Source organism: Bos indicus, chromosome 12, assembly GCF_029378745.1.
Source record: "Bos indicus isolate NIAB-ARS_2022 breed Sahiwal x Tharparkar chromosome 12, NIAB-ARS_B.indTharparkar_mat_pri_1.0, whole genome shotgun sequence".
In the NCBI taxonomy this organism is placed as follows: domain Eukaryota; kingdom Metazoa; phylum Chordata; class Mammalia; order Artiodactyla; family Bovidae; genus Bos; species Bos indicus.
Genome location: NC_091771.1, coordinates 41839859 through 41855795, shown reverse-complemented (window position 1 = coordinate 41855795; position 15937 = coordinate 41839859).

Sequence of the window (15937 nt, the reverse complement as noted above, 5' to 3'; positions counted from 1 at the left end):
ACCCTCCTCCCTCCTCCCTCCTCCCTCCCCATACCATCCCTCTGGGTCGTCCCAGTGCACTAGCCCCAAGCATCCAGTATCGTGCATTGAACCTGGACTGGCATCTCGTTTCATACATGATATTTTACATGTTTCAATGCCATTCTCCCAAATCTTCCCACCCTTTCCCTCTCCCACAGAGTCCATAAGACTGTTCCATACATCAGCGTCACTTTTGCTGTCTCGTACACAGGGTTATTGTTATCATCTTTCTAAATTCCATATATATGCATTAGTATACTGTATTGATGTTTTTCCTTCTGGCTTACTTCACTCTGTATAATAGGCTCCAGTTTCATCCATCTCATTAGAACTGATTCAAATGTATTCTTTTTAATGGCTGAGTAATACTCCATTGTGTATATGTACCACAGCTTTCTTATCCATTCATCTGCTGATGGACATCTAGGTTGCTTCCAGGATGGTTGAATAATACACCATTGTTTATATGATGTATGGCAAAACCAATACAATATTGTAAAGTTAAAAAAAATTAAATAATAAAAAAAGAAAAAAGAAAAAAAAAAGAAAAGTACTTAATGAAGTCACACAAAAGAAAAAGACAGTCAAAGTCTACCAACTTACAAAACCAGGAAAATACAAAGGAAGACAAAAAGATAGGAAAAGCAAAAAAAGAACCACAAAACTAATAGAAAACAACCAACAAATGACAATAATAAATCTTTTCCTATTAATAATTAAATGTAAGTGGATTACCTTTCTAAATCAAAAGACACAGAGTGAAAGAACAGATACAAAAAACAAGGTCCCACTATAGGCTTTGTATTAATTCAAGAGTTTCATTTAAGATTTAAGAATATATATAGGCAATAAGTGAAGGGGTGGAAAATGATATTCCATGAAAATAGCAATCAAAAAGGAGCAAGGGTTGCTATATCACATCATACAAAGTAGACTTCATGAAATAGACTTTAAGCACAAAAACTGTCACAAGAGACAAGGACGTTATATAACAATAAAGAGGTCAATTCATCATAAAAGTATAACAATTATAAATGTGTATGCATTCAATATCAGAGCAATTAGGCATATAAGGCAAGCAGAACTTAGGGGAAATTGTGACATAATAATAATTGAGCACTTCAACACTTTCAATAATGGATAGAACATACATATAGAATATCAATAATTAGATAACTTGAATAACACTACAGACAAAATGTATGCTCTTTCTCTCTCTCTCTCTATGTGTGTGTGTGTGTGTGTGTGTGTGTGTGTGTATACACACAATATTCTGCCTAACAGCAGTAGAATACACAGTCATTTCAAGTGTAAAAGGGAACATTTTCTAAGATTGATCATAAGTGTATATCAGCTTAGTCACTCAGTCTTGTCTGACTCGTTGCAACCCCATGGACTGTAGTCCACCAGGCTCTTCTGTACATGAGATTCTCCAGGCCAGAATACTGGAGTGGGTAGCGTTTCCCTTTTCCAAGGGTATTTTCAACCCAAGATCAAACCCTGGTCTTCTCGATTTCAGGTGGATTTTTTACCATCTGAGCCACCACGGAAGACCTGATCATGTATTACAGAGTATTATTTAAGCTTAGAGAAACAACACCTAATTCAACCTGGAGCAGATGAAAAACACCTATAAAAAGAAATTTTGAAATTTGAATCAAAGCAATAAACATTGTTATATTTGCATATTTAAACTGAAAAAGACCATTATCATTATACTTACTTTACATATTGTATTCTATATTGATGATAATCTATAAAAATTATATAGAATTCTATAGAAAATATATAGAAATCTTTGTAAAATCAGTTTGAAAAATTATATATCAAGGGGGTTGTAGCATACATATGTACAAGACTGTCTTAGAAAGATATTCAAAGGTACAAACTCCCAGTTATAAGATAAATTAGTAGTAAGGATGTTATGTATAGGATGATGACCATAACACTGCTGTATGAGACACATGAAAGTCATCAAGGAAGTAAATTCTAAAAGTTATAGTCACCAGGAAAAAAAATTTTTTTAAAGCCTTCTGTTTAGTATATCTATGAGATAATGGATGCTAACTAAATTTATTGTGATAATCATGTCACAATATATGTAAGTCAAATCATTAAGCCATACACCTTAAATTTATACAGTGCTATAGGTCAGTTATATATCAATAAAACTAGGAAAATCTTTCAAAATTATATCTTTATTTACATTTTTGAAAATATTTTGTTCTTAAAAATCTACTTAAAATTTCTGTAATTAAGTCATTTACTTTTTTAGTTTTAGTTTTTTAAGCAACTTCCATACTGTTCTCAGTAGTGACTATGCCAGTTTTTATTCCCACCAACAGTGTAGGAGGGTTCCTTTTTCTCCACACCCTCTCCAGCATTTTTATTTGTGCATATTCTGATGATGGCCATCCTGACATGTGTGAGGTGATATCTCACTATAGTCTTGATTTGCATTTCTTTAATAATTAGAAATGATGAACATCTTTTTGTGTACTACTTGGCCATCTGCATATCTTCTTTGGATAAATGTCTATTTAGTTCTTATGCCCTAATTAGACACTTAGAGCACTAAATAGATATAAAAAAGAGCTCCTGAAGGAAAGTTATGACCAACCTAGACAGTGTATTAAACAGCAGAGACATTACTTTGCCAACAAAGGTCTGTTTAGGCAAGGTTATGGTTTTTCCAGTAGTCATGTATTGATGTGAGCATTGAACTATAAAGATAACCGAGCACTGAAGAATTGATGCTTTTAAACTGTGGTGTTGGAGAAGACTCTTGAGAGTGTCTTGGACTGCAAGGAGATCCAACTAGTCCATCTTAAAGGAGATAAGTCCTGGGTGTTCATTGGAAGGACTGATGTTGAAGCTGAAACTCCCAATACTTTGGCCAGCTGAATGGAAGAGCTGACTCATTTGAAAAGACCCTGAGGCTGGGAAAGATTGAGGGCAAGAGGAGAAGGGGACAACAGAGAATAAGATGGTTGGATGGCATCACCAACTCAATGAACATGGGTTTGGGTGGACTCTGGCAGTTGGTGGTGGACAGGGAGGCCTGGCGTGCTGCGGTTCATGGGGTCGAAAAGAATGAGACACGACTGAGCGACTGAACTGAACCGAAGGACCCTGCAATCCCACTCTTGAAAAAACATGGTCAGAAGGACACTTGCATCCCAATATTCATTGCAGCACTATTTGCAATAACCAAACATGGAAGCAACCTAAATGTCCATAGACAGATGAATGGATAAAGAAGATGTGAGATATATATAGATATATATATACACACACACACACACATACACTCATGATTGGGATATTGCTCACCAGTGTAATGGGATATTACTCACCATTAAAAAGAACAAAATAATGTCACTTGTGCAACATGAATGGAACTAGAGTATGTCATACTAAGTGAAATAAGTCAGAGACAAAAAAAAAAGAGAAATATATATCACTTATATGAGAATCTGAAAAGAAAAGATAAAAATGAATCTAATTAAATAACAGAAACAGATTCACAAACTTAGAGAGCAAACATATGGTTACTACAGGGAAATGTGGAAGAAAGAGATATTTAGAGAGTTTGACATGTACACACTGTTATATTTAAATATAGATAACCAACACGGATCTACTGTATAGCACAGGGAACTCCACGTAATATTATGCAACAACCTAAATGGGAAAAGAATTTGAAAAAGGAAGAATACATGTGTATGTGTAACTGAATCACTTTGCTATATATCTGAAACCTTTACAACATTGTCACTAACTATACCTCAATATAAAATAAAAATTTAAAAAAAGAAATAAAAGGATCACTGTATATACTTCTTGCTATTAATCTAAAATTTCATACAACTCTATATACAGATTTCAACAAATATTTAATGATTTATCTCACTCAAAGAACATGTCAATTTAAACCAGATGGGTTGTTATGAGGTTTGTTTGTATACAAATAAAACAAAATTCATTGGGTCTTTATCAAGAGCTATAGGCTTTGTTGGTGCTGAGGATTCAAAGGTGGAAACACCTACATCTAAAACAAGGAGATACTCATTAACTAAGGAGGAAGAACACAATCCCAAACACACATATTTTACAGACAGTATGTTAGATTCTATAAAATAGATGAATGAGAGGCTGCATAGGTAGCATGAATTCTGCCTTGTGAAAACACTGAGAAAAGTCTTTCCCCAAAAATGGACATTTGAACTATTATGCCGTATATATTATATTTGTTGTTGTTGCTCAGTTGCTAAGTGGTGTCTAACTCTTTGTGACTTCATGAACTGCAGCATGCCAGGCTTTCTTGTCTTTTACCCTGTCCCAGAATTTGCTAAAACTCATGTCCATTGAGTCAGTATGCTATTCGGCCATCTCATCTTCTATGCCCCCCTTCTCCTTCTGCCTTCAATCTTTCCCACTATCAGGGTCTTTTCCAGTGAGTCAGCTCTTCACATCAGGTGGCCAAAATATTGGAGCTCCAGCTTCAGTATCAGTCTTTCCAATGAATGTTCAGCATTGATTTCCTTTAGGATGACTTATTTGAGCTCCTTTCAGTGCAAGGGACTCTCAGGAATCTTCTCCAGCACCACAATTCAAAAATCAGTTCTTCAGCACTCAGCCTTCCTTATGGTCCAGCTCTCACATCTGTAAATGACTACTGGAAATACCATAGTTTTGACTCTCTGGACTTCTATGACTAAAATGAAATTATCAGATTGATTTTATTATTATTAAATATCTCTATATATTTAGAAATCAGGGGGAATTCTTTCATAAAGGACGATCCTGTTAGCTGCTCTGGTACATTCTTACAAAATTATTCTCATTATTCTCATTCTAATTATTCTCTAAATTGCTAAACACATTTTATATCCCATGTAAAATAAACTTAGTAAAGGATAGTGGCCTCCAATTGCTTATACCCTGGTGGCTGAGATAGTAAAAAAATTTGCCTGCAATTCAGGAGAACCGGCTTCAATTCCTGGTTTGGGAAGGTCCCTTGGAGAAGGGAATGGCAACCTACTCCAATACTCTTTCCTGGAGAACCCCATGGACAATGGAGCCAGGCTGACTACATTACACTGGGTCACAAAGAGTTGGACCTGACTGAGTAACTAACACAACTCACTAAGATGCCACTTGAAATTCTGAAGTTTTCATATCTTATAAAGGCAGTTTGAATATATAGTGATGTGTTATCTGTCTGCTATGATGTGTATGAGGTCTGGGCAACACCCTGTACTCAAACATATTGATTTTTCTATGCTAAAATTTTGAGCATTACTTTGCTAGCATGTGGGATGAGTCCAACTCTGTGGTATTTTGAGCATTCTTTGGCATTACCTTTCAGTGAGATTGGAATGAAAACTGATCTTTTCCAGTTCTGTGGCTACTGCTGAGTTTTCCAAATTTGCTGGCACATTGAGTGCAGCACTTTCACAGCATCATCTTTCAGGATTTGAAATAGCTCAACTGGAATTCCATCACCTCAACTGGAATTCCATCACCTTTGTTCGTGGTGATGCTTCCTAAGGCCCACTTGATTGGCATTCCAGAATATACGGCTCTAGTTGAGTGATCACACCATTATGGTTATCTGGGTCATGGAGATCTTTTTTGTATAGTTCTTCTGTGTATTCTTGCCACCTCTTCTTTATATCTTCTGCTCTTCTGCTTCTGTTAGGTCCATACCATTTCTGTCCTTTATTGTGCCCATATTTGCATGAAATGTTCTTTGATATCTCTAATTTTCTCGAAGAGAAAATCTCACACCCTAGCAAAGTAATTCTCAAAATTCCCCAAGCCATGTTGCAACAGTACCTGAAACATGAACTTCCAGATGTTAAAGCTGGATTTAGAAAAGGCAGAGGAACCAGAGATCAAATTGTCAAAATCCACTGGATCATCGAAAACGCAATAGAGTTCCAGGAAAATCTTCTACTTCTGGTTTATTGACTATGCCAAAGCCTTTTACTGTGTGGATCACAACAAACTGTGGACAATTCTTAAAAGATGGAAATACCAGACCACCTTACCTGCCTCCCAAGAAATCTATGCAGGTCAAGAAGCAACAGATAGAACTGGACATGGAAGTACAGATGGGTTCCATATTGGGAAAGGAGTAAATCAAGGCTGTATATGGTCACCCTGCTTATTTAACTTATACGCAGAATGCATCATGTGAATGCTGGGCTGAATGAAGGACAAGCTGGAATCAAGATTACCGGGAGAAATATCAATAACCTCAGATATGCAGATGACACCATCCTAATGGCAGAAAGCAAAGAGGATCAAAAGAGTCTCTTGATGAAAGTGAAAGAACAGAGTGGCTTAAGACTCAGCATTCAACAAACTAAGATCATGGCATCTGGTTCCATCTTTTCCTGGCAAATAGATGGGGAAGCAATGGAAACAGTGACAAAATTTATTTTCTTGGGCTCCAAAATCATTGCAAATGGTGACTGTAGCCATGAAATTAAAAGACACTTGCTCCTTGGAAGAAAAGCTATGACCAACCTAGACAGCTTTTTTTTTTTTTTTTTTAACTTTACAATATTGTATTAGTTTTGCCAAATATCGAAATGAATCCACCACAGGTATACCTGTGTTCCCCATCCTGAACCCTCCTCCCTCCTCCCTCCCCATACCCTCCCTCTGGGTCGTCCCAGTGCACCAGCCCCAAGCATCCAGTATCGTGCATTGAACCTGGACTGGCAACTCATTTCATACATGATATTATACATGTTTCAATGCCATTCTCCCAAATCTCACCACCCTCTCCCTCTCCCACAAAAGCAGAGACATTACTTTGCTGACAAAAGTCCATCTAGTCAAAGTTATGGTTTTTCCAGTAGTGATGTATGGATGTAAGAGTTGGACCATAATGAAAGCTGAGCATGCTGAAAAACTGGTGCTTTTGAACTGTCATTTTGGAGAAGACTCTTGAAAGTCCCTTAGACTGCAAGGAGATCAAACCAGTCAATCCTAAAGGAAATCAGTCCTGAATATTCATTGGAAGGACTGATGCTAAAGCTGAAGTTCCAATACTTTGGCCACCTGATGTGAAGAACTGACTCATTTGAAAAGACCCTGATGCTGGAAAAGATTGAAGACAGAGGAGAAGGGGATGACAGAGGATAATATTGTTGAATGGCATCACCGACTCAATGGATATGAGTTTGAGCAAGCTCCTGGAGTTGTTGATGGACAGGAAATCCTGGTGTGCTGTAGTCCTTGGGGTCGCAAAGAGTCGGATATGACTAAGCGATTGACCTGAACTGAAATGATGCTGAAGTTTGTAGGCATTTGCAATAAGTAGGTATATAAAGACTATGAACATATTCATATTAGTTCAATTTATGTTTGAGAGTCTCTCTGTATTTTATACTGCAGTTTTTTTTTTTGTTTGTTTGTTTTTTTTTTTATTTTGCAGGTGATCACCACTGTTACTGGTTCACAAGCCGCATTTATACTTGTTCTTAAAAATGTGTATTTCAGCCAAAAATTTATTGCAAACTAAAATCCAACTCCTTCAGGGAAAGACTTCCCTAATCTTCTTTAGCCTAAATAAATAAAATCAATGCTAAGTAAACACATATATACATACATAAAAGGTCCCTACTGTAGCTGTAACAATTAGTAACTTTGAATTTACTCTGAGGCTAGGGATCAGAAGTCAGAAATGAGAACTCAAGGTTTAAAATACCAATATTTATTTGGGTACACTAATAAACTCACCACTCTATGTAAAAGATAACCAAATTTTGTTTCTAGATCAGGATTAAAATAGTGACTGATATCTTTAGTACCTTTGGTATAGTGGGATACATGGCCAAATTCTCTTTGGGATTAAACAGTAAAGGAGCAGACAGCCCAGATGAGAAGAATGTAAATGTACATGCTCAGTTGCTCAGTCATGTCTGACTCTTGGCAACTCTATAGACTGCAGCCCTCTAGGCTCCTCTCTTTATGGGATTTTTCTATGGAAGAATACTGGAGTGGGTTGCCATTTGCTTCTCCAGGTGATTTTTCCAACCCACAGATAGAACCGAAGTCTCCTGTATCTTCTACATTGCAGGCAGATTCTTTACTACTTGAGCCACTGGAAAAGGAAGAAAATAATCATTAGTTAGAATCAATCATGCATGAGACCTCAATATCTAAAATCTAAACCCATCTCAAACCCAAAACAATTTATAAAATAATCAAGATCTTCAACTCTTCCTTACAGTTAATAATCTCTAAATGCAGGATTTTCAAATTATATTTAATAAAGAAAGTGTTTAAATTTTAAATGGATTTACCTTTACCACATCATATTTGTAATTACTGTTAGCACTTGGTGTAGAGATGAAGTGGTCACATAGTCAGTGTAGATTTTTGGAGATCGTACCCATAGCCCAGAAACCAACACCAAAGAGTCAGAGAAAGTAAGGTAGAATTAACAGAAGTTCATGTTGCGAAATCTTCTATTTCATCCTATTAGCAATGGTTCCAGAGATAAATCAGAGTATCAGGGAAAGGGAGTTTAGTTGCCTTATTGACTACAACATCATTAAGGAGACTTTTCTAATTACACAGTTCTTCTAGAAGAAAACATGTTGGTCTTTCTGAAATAAATATAGATGGGTCAGATGATTATAACTTATAATCTTATAATCAAGTCTTCTCCTTTTTATACTTGTGTGACTTTCATCAATTAATTTAATGAATCTGGTTTCAGCTTCCTCAACCAATCTAGCCAGAATAATCATACTAAGAATTTCTTTTCTCTAATTTGAGTAAATCTATAATTCTTCCAGGAATCTCTGTGACAAATAAATATAAATGTAAATAATTTGATACAGGTCACAGAACATTGCAAACTCTTCATGAGTGATATTTATTATGTGTTAATTTTATCCATAATTAGTATTTACAACAACTATTTTCATATGTCAAATGTGGACATGTATTAAGTTTGACAGTTCTCATAATTTTGTTAATATTCCCCCAGGTCATTAGCTGACTTCTATTGCAATTTTTCCTTGAGATGAAAGACATTGCAATGTGCAAAAAAAGCTAAAATAGTACCTTTAATGTTTCCCCAAGGGTAATATCCACTGTCTCCCTCCTCTACTTCTCTCATAGGCAAACATTTCTAGAAGTAGTGGCTTTCAAACATTTTGATCATGAGTCAGAGAAAAAAGTTTATTTTACAGTGTTATCACAACACTGTCTTCCAACACACAATTATACAAACAAAATTTTCTTTAAAATATATGCACTCTCAAAATTATTATTCTATTCTATTTCATTTTAAGACATACTTTCATAAATATGTGCTGCTGAAGGTTTGAAAATCTATTGTCCTAAAGAAAATGAGTTGATAAGCATGGTCCATAAAAGCATCCAAATAAAAAGTCATTGTATTGAATTTTAGTATTAATAAAAATAAATTATTTTTGGTACTATTTTATTTATTTTACTTTTTTGGGGGGATCACGTGGCTTGTGGGATCTTAAATTCCTTACCAGAGATCAAACCCAGTTCCCCAAGTTGGAAGCACAGAGTCCTAACCACCAGACCAACAGGAAATTCCCAATGTACTATTTTCAAAATTTTTATATGTTAACACTGTATGCCACAGCCTCTATCAATCTTTCTACCTTCAAAATAAAAGCTGAAATATTTTCCATTTTAATAAAACTTGTTGAGTATAAATTATATGTAAAATTAGTAAATAAAGTCTTTGAGAATGACATGCTCTTAATTTAAACAGTTTTCCCCTATTTGACACTGTTTTAAAGAAATAAGGAATTGAGAGCCATATTTTAGTGTAATATTAAACACTTCTTACATAAGCAATAGCAATTATCCATATTTTCAGTTATTTGTTGAGGAATTATCTATATTGAAATTATGAAATTACTAATGAGAGAGTAGAACATCAACTGTGATTATCCTTATCCCAGGATAAGGGTGCTGTTCCTAGTCTCATGCTCAGTCAAATAGTATACCACCAGGCAGTATATAGCTTCTGACATTTGTTGAAGATTTGCTATATATAAAATATGACTGAAGCTTCAAATAGCAGAATGCCTAATGCCTCTTTTTCTTCAAACCACCTAGTAATTCTTATGCATTGTGTCATATTGAAAACTTAAAATAACCCGTTAGTTGTAAAAGATAAATAAATAATAAGGAAGCAGTTATAGAGTATATATTTTATGATTTTTTGAACAAAAGTATCAAAATGTCAGTAAAGAAAATTTTTGCATATATTGGAGCATAGGCTTAATGATTTGCTCAAGGTGACAGAGCTGATCATTGAAATATTTAGGTTTGATAATCAGTACAACTACCACTTTGTCCTAGGTCTAAAATCTTTTCTTTATTAGAGAAACTCTCTACTCTGAAACAGAAAATACAGTTTTAAAATGTAGACTAAAACTGCATCTTTCCCTCAGTCTTATTTTATCAACTCCTTGTTTTATTTTGGAATTGCATGTAGTATACATAATTTGTGTTTTGCTTTCAACACCTGCTAGACACTGAAATTAAGCAGAAGATGCCAAATACATTGTCTATTTCTCTGAAAAATTTTCGCCTCCATAAAATGTGACCAGATACACTTTCATGTACTTTAGCTTAATGTTGGCTCTTGCTGTTCCCTAGAGGATTTACATACAGTACAGGCTTGTGGAATTAACCTCAATAATCAAGCTAGATGAAGTTATTTTAATTTTATTCATCTCCATTTAATAATAAGAGATACAATAGAGTTGAATTATTTTTGCATCTCTTCAAATAAAGCCCTTGTAACATTAAATGTTTTAAATGTATGAGCTGAAATGTTATGAGTCACTGAAAAGCAAAGTTACTGCATAAGACATACCAATTTATGTACAAACCTCACTGTAACATATTTTTAATACGTGCATGCTTCATATACATAATATAAATAGCAAATCACTTATCATCATTCTTAATTTAAGATTGCCTATTAATCCATGAGTTTTAACTGTCTCTAAACACCTAAAAACGTCAATATTTGAGTGTTTCTGCCTTAAATTGTCTACTTCAGTAATTTCATTATGTTAGGTGTCTTCTTATGTGTGTAATTCACAGATAAATACTTCAAGTAGGAAGCTATTTTGTCTTCAGTATTAAGAAGATTAAGTAAAGTTGGTCAGGGCAATGGAGATTATCTTTAAAAAGCCTAAAAGACTTTCTGTATTTCTTAGTATCCTTTTAAAAAATAGTCTAAATTTCTAAATTTGCTAAATCAGCACTTGAAAACATGATGCATTCAATCTAGCTACAAAGAGGAGCTGCAAGAACCAGTCAACTGTATGAACCAAGTAAATCCCTTGTCTTAAATGCCATGAATGGATTTTTTTTTCACCTGTTCTTACAGTAAAGCATACAAGGGTGTTGTGGACATCCAGGCAGCAGCAGAGAGACAGCAAAAGAGAAGTGTAGGGGGAGGAAAAGTAATTCACTAAAACACATTTACTGGAAATCTTGGGCATCTGCCAGCCAGGATGAAGGCAAAGCAGAGAGACAAATATAAACATAACTTTAGCAATGAAAAACAGAGGCATGAAAAACGTAATAACCTTTTACAAAAGATTATTTGAAGTCCATATTTTTGGAATAAAGTATAAGCAGTCTCCAAAGGAGGGGGGGGGGGAGACAGCTGTGATGCTTTAAAATATTTAAGGATATTATTTAAAACAGGAAATGCATTTTCCCATAGAGATTATATAATAACTGATAATCATATCATCTTGCCAAATACAGCTGCCTGATGCTTCAATGGCTCTGTGTGTAATGACATACCCAGTGGGAAATTAATTCCCATTCCCATCTTGGGAGATCAAGATCCTGCTTCCTATTGCCAAAATGTATTAATATAAGGAATTTTACTGCTGGTGGGGAAGAGTTTCTATGAAGGGCGTCTTCAGGACATGAATCAATTCCCTATAAGGTGGGATCTGGAATAGAGGTGGAATTATTGGACATTGTTCCTGATTATCATGGGGTGATCTTAGGGCCTATTTCTGAAAATCACAAACAATATATTCAGAAGTAGCTTCAAGTATACACCATTTCTGTAATTATGTTAAAAAAGTAGGGCTTTAGCTTTTATTTTTTTTGTCAGCCCCAAGGATCAGCTGCCTGCTTTATTTTCCACTCCTGCTTTCCTAAAACTACACTGCATTTTTCTTCACTTTTTTTTCAAAGTGTACAACATTCATTCCTTCCTTCTGTCCCTGTCAAATATGCAAATATTTCTACATACATTCAGTGCTTGTAAAAAGAGATAAATAGTAAAAAATCATTCCTCCTAAAGGCTATATCTCGTTTAAATTAGGAGTTTTGGAAAAGGCAACCCACTCCAGTTCTCTTGCCTGGAAAATCCCATGGACAGAGAAGCCTTGTACAGTCCATGGGGTCACAAAGAGTCAGACACGACTGAGAGACTTCACTTTAAAATTCACTTAAATAAAAACACTGGAACATAGTATTTCATGAATGATTAGTGCTAGTACCATAAAATGTATCTTCTTAATATGTTTTATTTGCTTTATAATTTTTGAAAAATGAAAAGTGGAGAAGAAAGTAAAGATGATAAGGACTTCGGAAAACTTTGTTGAGGTTGTTCAGTTGTTCAGTCATGTCAGACTCTGTGACCCCGTGGACTGCAGTACACCAGGTTTCCCTGTCCTTCACTATTTCTCGGAGTTTTCTCGAACTCGTGTCCATTGAGTCAGTGATACCATTCAACCATCTCATCTTCTTTTATCCTCTCCTTCTCCTGTCTTCTATATTTCCCAGCATCAGAGTCTTTTCCAAGAAGTCAGTTCTTCATATCAGGTGGTCAAACTATGCTTCAGCTGCAGCATCAGTCCTTTCAATGAATATTCAGGATTGATTTCCTTTAGGATTGTGGTAAGAATATAGTTGTTTATTAAATAACCAATGGGATATCCGCTTTCTTCTTTCTCATCTTCCCAGATGTCTCTTTTTGCAGACAAGGCAGAAATATGAGGCTAACCGATTTTTCTCAAAATGAAAGCAAGTGAGTGAAAGTCACTCAGTCATGTCCAACTCTTTGCAACCCCATGGCCTATACAGACCATGGAATTCTCCAGGCCAGAACTGGAGTGGGTAGCCTTTGCTTTCTCCAGAGAATCGTTCCAACCCAGGGATCAAACCCAGGTCTCCCACATTGCAGGCAGATTCTTTACCAGCCGTGCCACAAGGGAAGCTCCAAATGAAAGGTCAAGAAAAAAAGAAATTCCAAGTATAGGGGAAAAAAAAACAAGCTTTCTCCTCTGTTAGGTTCTGTAGCTAGTCCTATGAACTAAACTGACATGAAATAAATTAATGGGAGAAAAAGGAGAAAAGCATACATATTTAAATATTCTTCTGTGTACATCAGATCAGATCAGATCAGATCAGTCATTCAGTTATGTCTGACTCTTTGCGACCCCATGAATCGCAGCACGCCAGGCCTCCCTGTCCATCACCAACTCCCAGAGTTCACCCAGACTCACGTCCATCAAGTCAGTGATGCCATCCAGCCATCTCATCCTCTCTCGTCCCCTTCTCCTCCTGCCCCCAATCCCTCCCAGCATCAGAGTCTTTTCCAATGAGTCAACTCTTTGCATGAGGTGGCCAAAGTACTGGAGTTTCAGCTTTAGCATCAGTCCTTCCAAAGAAATCCCAGGGCTGATTCTATGATCTGTGTACATAGAAATCTTCAAAAGAAAAATAAATATATGAAGAAGACAGTAGCTTTAAAAGCTTATGTATCTTTTAAAACAAAGAATAGTAATTTGTTATTCGATAAGAAAAGAGAACTGAACTGAAAGTAATACATTTTAGGACCATGACTAGGAAATGTATAGGAGAAACTAACGGAAGATACGAGTTACTTCACTAGATTTATTTGTATAGGTCCATTTCAATGTTGACTCCCAGTCTCAGGTAATAAAAATGTTTTTCTCTTTCTAATACATGGATGGAAACTCTTCTATCATTAATGTTATGATATGCTTTTAGACGGAAAGAAGAGGGCATAGCGCTCTACTGCATTTGCTCTCTCTTAACTGTCTTCAACTTCCAGTAATCAATAGGGCAGCAGTTAACTGAATGTTTCCCCCAAATTCACATTGATATCTTAACCCTAATGTGATGGCTTTAGGAGGTGGGCCTTTGAAAGATAATTAGGTCGTAAGAGTGGAATTCTCAACAATGAGACTAGTGCCCTTACAAAAGAAACCCAGGTGGGCTCTCTCCACCACTTTCTGCCATATGAGGCTACAAAAAGACATAGTATACAGTCTGCAACCAGGAACAGGGACCTCAGCTTAACCAACCATCCTGGCACTTTGTTTTTTGGTTTCTAGCTTCCAGACCTGTGAGAAATAACTTTCTTTCTGTAAGCTATCCAGTTTATGCTACTTTATTATAGCTGCTGGAACTGGCCAAAATAGAAATTGGTACCCAGAAGTAAGACATTACTTTAGTATGTATATACTAAAGTATATATCTTTTTATATATCTATATAAAAAGGTGGCTTTGAAACTGGATGATGGATAAAGATTAAAACTACCCGGACAGTTTTATAAAACATATTACAGTCACAAGAGTGGTTTCCCGTTGCCTTTGTCTTGTTCTATTGTTCAGAAGCAAGTTACTGGCCTTTTCCATATACATGATGAAGGGATTGATAATATAAGAATATAAGCATGCAGAGAGTGGGGTCATAGGAGCACCTAAAAATCTTTCACTACTATCTTTTTCAAGGTTTGTTGTTAGCATAATGTTGGCCTAATGAGATAAGATGGAGCTAATCTTCTGAATAAATTGTAAGCATTTATGTAAAATTGATACTGATTTTCCTTAAATGTTTGGTAGAATTTACTGCAACATCTGGGCTTGGATTTTTCTTTGTTGGAAGACAAATTCATAGTCCTTAATGCTGCTGCTGCTAAGTCTCTTCGTCTGTGTCCAACTCTGTGAGACCCTGTAGACGGCAGCCCACCAGGCTCCTGTCCCTGGGATGCTCCAGGCAAGAACACTGGAGTGGGTTGCCATTTCCTTCTCCAGTGCATGAAAGTGAAAAGTGAAAGTGAAGTCATTCAGCTGTGCTCGACTCTTAGTGACCCCATGGACTGCAGCCTACCAGGCTCCTCCATCCATGGGATTTCTAGGCAAGAGTACTGGAGTGGGTTGCCATTGCCTTCTCCATTCCTTAAGGGCTATAGGTCTATTTAGGCTATCACTTTTTTTCTTGAGTGATTTTAAGTACTATTGTGTTTCAACAAATTAGTATATTTCACAAAGTTTACTTAACTTACTGTTGTGTGTGTAGAAATTAGTATATTTCACAAACATTGCCTAATAGAGTGTTAATATTTTCTTGTTAAAATTTTAATATTTTAAATATATGTAGTAATATATCCTCTTGTCTTTTTTATACTGGTAATTCATATTGTCTTTTTCTTTCCTGATTAGTCTGAATAGACATTTAAGAATTTTACTCATCTTTTCAAAGAAAAGAACTTTTGGTTTCATTGATTCTTATTGTGAATGTTTTCAATTTTATCACTTTCTATGTTCATCTCTGTCATTTCCTTTCTTATTATTATTTACATTTGATTAATCTTATCATTATAGTGAAATGATTATTCTTATTCTTGGCAATATTCTTTATGAAAACTTTTTTAGAAAAAGTTATTTGGATGACTTCCAGTGTTACTTGGTTATAATTAACATTGTATATTTTTGCCATTCTATTACTTTTAATATATTTGTGGTTTTGTAGTCAAAGTGTGACAATTTCTTTTTTTAATTGAAAAGTTTAGAAAAAATATAATAAACACACTTATTATATTGAGC